The sequence below is a fragment of the Eriocheir sinensis genome, chromosome 10 (assembly GCF_024679095.1).
Source record: "Eriocheir sinensis breed Jianghai 21 chromosome 10, ASM2467909v1, whole genome shotgun sequence".
NCBI lineage: Eukaryota > Metazoa > Arthropoda > Malacostraca > Decapoda > Varunidae > Eriocheir > Eriocheir sinensis.
The window spans coordinates 11,341,730-11,345,871 of record NC_066518.1 but is presented as its reverse complement, the minus strand read 5'-3'; the positions used below and the strand labels follow the sequence as shown (position 1 = coordinate 11,345,871).

The following is a 4,142-nucleotide window of genomic DNA, read 5'->3' as shown; positions in this document are numbered from 1 at the left end:
GGATAAACAACAAACTGAGGGAGGTCTGAGGACTGAGCAGGGTGATATATTAGTCGGCACAGGGAAAATAATGCTAAACTAACAATGGTACACGAAATGCCCGTGGCCTGGCCTGATGTATGGTTATTGGCCCTGAATAACGACTTATGGCATAACACGTAATTTATAAACAATAGGTTTAAAACAATTGCATTAGTGTGATAGCGATGTTTTTGTAATCATAATTCACAGGTTTAAATTATGCATAGTAATGAGTCTTTGAGAGTCGTTTTAATAACTGTTTATATTTAATGTTACAGGATGTTTTTAACCCGCCTTCCTCTAAGACGTAACCCAAGATGCAAGCCACAGTAACACATTTCTGACTGCGTGTACAGGTCGCGCCGCCGCTCCGTGCCAGCATGACCAGCAACTCCGCGCGAATTCCCACACTCGTCTCAACGGCGCCCCGCCTTTTAGGGCGGGATTTATGTGCCAGCAGCCCCCCGCTAATAGCATAAACACACCTTATCTGAGAACACTTCTCGCTGCATTCACACCCAGCTATAAAAAGTTTCAACATGACAGTCTTACAATATCAATAAAAATGATGATGATATGATGATGATGATGATAATAATAATAATAATAATAATAATAATAATAATAATAATAATAATAATAATAATAATAATAATAATAATAATAATAATAATAATAAACAATATCAATAATAAAGATAAACAATGATAATCATAATATAATTTTACTCCCATTCCTTTCAGCTTGTTAGGGAAATTCCTCCCCCCAAAAGGCTTAACAACGCTTCCCTGAGTTCAGATAAAACACCAAAATGCCAAATGAGCACGGCTTCCTTAACGGGCGCGCAGCTCAGGAGTCTAATGATCGTGCCAGAATGTTTGAGCAGAGGCCACCCCAGTTCCCCCGCTGCTGGTGGCCGTCCACTCTGCCTCGCCTCGCTACACAGCGTGCTTGCCCGGTGATCTACTTGTGTTAATGGCCTTGGCCCGTCCATCCCTCTTAAAGCCAAATAAGGGACGCCCAGCAGCTTTGCATAAATATGTAGTTACACTGGTTATGCAAATACATTTATATATGGGGGAACTAGTTTGTGTTGGCATGTTTATTAGTTTTTTTTTTAATAATGTTTTCCATATGCTTTGTCTTGATGTTAACTGTTCCGTTATGCATAACTGAAGACTATGGCAAACTCTGTGGAGGCTTCAATTATTCATAGCAATAATACTTTGAAAAAAAAACCGCAAATGCAAATTAATACTGATTGAGCGGTGTGGATTTTAGCTTTTATCTCTTCCCCGTCATGCAGAAGATGCAATTCAGACTTACCTTGGGCGCTGGAGGCGAGCTGGGGCGGGGCGGTACATGTTGGGTGGCGGACGGGGCTGACGGCAGGCCTCGGGTAGCTGACGGAGGGAGTGTTAAATGAGCACACATCCATTATGAGGCTTAGGCGATAAGTTTTGACATTCACTGAAAAATAAAGTAGCAATATAACATGAAATATTACGTCTATAATATCAAAGAAACAGTTACTACTCTTACTTCTACTACTATTACTCCTCCTCCTCCTCCTCCATCTGCTACTACTACTACTACTACAAACACCATCATCAATTCCATCACAACGCCTACCTTTATCATTGATAGTCCTACCGTCACCTCTACCACCACATTTCGTTCCACCACCTGCATTGCATTATCATAATATACAGCTGCCTCTGCACTGGTGACATATATAGATTGCCAACCCATCCCCAGCAACAGTCCCCCGCTAATATGAAATACGATACGCTGCTCGGTAATGTGAAAAAAAAAAGGATCAGCCATGAACAACAACAACAACAACAACAACAACAAAACATGAGTATCCATGTAGCCTCGATCGGACAGGCGTTTAATATCATGATTAAGAGAATTGCTTCCAGAATTTTTCTCACTCTTCTAGAAAACAGGGTTGGAGGTGTGTGGTTATATACACAAATATAATCGAGTTCTCTATATTGTCCTTGGGTGACCACACACAAAAAAATAGCAAACACACACATTAAAAAAAAACGTGTCTAATAATAACTGTAATATCTGCTAGTCCATATTTCTCAGAGCTCCCCCTGCAGCTGTCTTAGGCTTATTAATAAATTATTACCGATCATTGATTAGTACAGAGGATAGGCGTTAACAAGAACACTGAACAAATAATAAGTAACTGAATAAGAAACCCCCATGAAACATTGGCTAATAACTAATCAATTATATATCCTCCATTCCTCACTTCACCTCATATCTTCTTCACTTGTTCTAGGCAAAGACACACACAACACCCAAACACTGCAAGGTTATGAGGCAACAAAAAAAGATTACATCAAATGACAAAATTAAATAAGTTATCGAGTAAAATTAGAAACAAGGAAGGTGGCTATGGCTGGAGAGTGAGGCAACAATCATGTTATACTACGACCAAGTATTGAATCCCTAGATGGCTAATAATACTTAAAACTGCGACTCTTAGGACTAGTCTGTGTAATAATAGATCATACACAAGTAGAAAGAGGCAATTATAGCTTCCTAAGGATATTAAGCCATTAATTAGAATACAGGTGAATGCTACCATCCCCCTCGTGCCGCCCACCTCTGCCCGCCTGCCCGAGCCCACAATCTTCCAGCCGCCACCTTTCATCTCATCCACCTATATTTCAGCCATCCTTAGGCTCACCTGTCACTTGGTCACCACCTAGCCACGCCGACGCCTTGGTAGTCACGACGATGAGGCCAAGGATTCCGCACGTCAAGCGACACTCAAAAAAAGATAAAAATAGATCACTGGCGGTACACGCGAACACCCGCCCCTGCTCGCCGCCGTGCCCACGTTTCGGGGCTTCACGCGAGCTGCCACCATGACGTCACATCACGCCGGACTGCAACCAATCACGAGCCTTCTTTTCGCCTCAAGCCCGCCCTCGTGATGCAAAGTTTGGTATTTCTTAAGATTATTATAATTCTGATATGATTTTCTTTCAATATGCTTCTTGTGATTTTCGTATAGTGCAATTATAAAAAAAATAATAATAATATCCTGCACGAGGAAAACTATTAACAAATACGATTGGACTTCACGTGAGCATTGGTTTCCATGGCAACGATAGTACTGGCCCCTGTTGAAATAACGAAAACGGGAAACCCATTTGTAGGAGTTACTTTATGAAACTGATTGCACACACACACACACACACACACACACACACACACACACACACACACACACACACTCTATACATGTTATACATCCTCACACTAATACATTATATGCATTTAGAATGAAACCTTTCTGTTACTTACTATGCTGGATATCGTCTCTATTTGGGAATCAGTGAAGAGTAAAAAAACCTTTGTAGATTTGTCTATCTGTCTGTCTGACGTGAACAGCTTAAATGAAGACTTTCGCCGTGAAGAACAGACAGTGATAAAGGAGGAACAGTACTGCACAAACAAGTCCGCATATTTCCCTCACAGAAATGAATCAGTTTCCTTGTTTGGACTCATCGCCCGTCCAGGTAATATGCTAATGAGTATCCACGAAACACACGTAAAGTGACAAGGAAGGATGTCTTTCTTTAGAGGCACCGTGGAGAAATATTCTGGCGTAAATTGATACACGTTTTTCCTTTTTTTTCCCAGGCTTTCATGTGCACAGCGTCTCGTTGGCGGGGAAGTGAAACGAGGCACTCCGTCTTAATCTTGGCGGCCGGCGCGAGGTCACAAGGTTGTCTTCAGAGTGATGTGCTGCCTGCCGCTGTCCTTTCAATCATGTGTCAGCGCCTCCCCCTGAAAAAAAAATCTGTATATGATAATTTTAATGCTTCAAAAGAATATTTTTTCCTTTATTTATTTTATTTTATATCATCGCAGCACCAGTGAGAGACGTCTTTTCTTTATTTCAACATATGCAAAGAACACATGCAAAAGAAAATCCAACTTAATATCAATATGTAATATCGACAGTTTGCAGTCAGTGTAAATTTTGTGTTTTGTACTCAGGTAAGTATTTGACTTATTTCTTTTACATTTCTTGATACACACACACACACACACACACACACACACACACACACACACACACACACACA

General features: G+C 40.8%; 1 long non-coding RNA gene across 1 annotated transcript; it reads right to left on the bottom strand.

Annotated features, from left to right (window-relative positions):
• Nucleotides 1-314: 314 nt before the first annotated feature.
• Nucleotides 315-2,982, bottom strand: LOC126996589 (uncharacterized). Its single transcript, XR_007751273.1, has 3 exons — nucleotides 2,732-2,982; nucleotides 1,348-1,424; nucleotides 315-543 (listed from the first exon to the last, which is right to left on the bottom strand). It is a non-coding gene; the product is annotated as an uncharacterized LOC126996589 (long non-coding RNA).
• Between the last annotated feature and the right edge of the window lie 1,160 nt (nucleotides 2,983-4,142).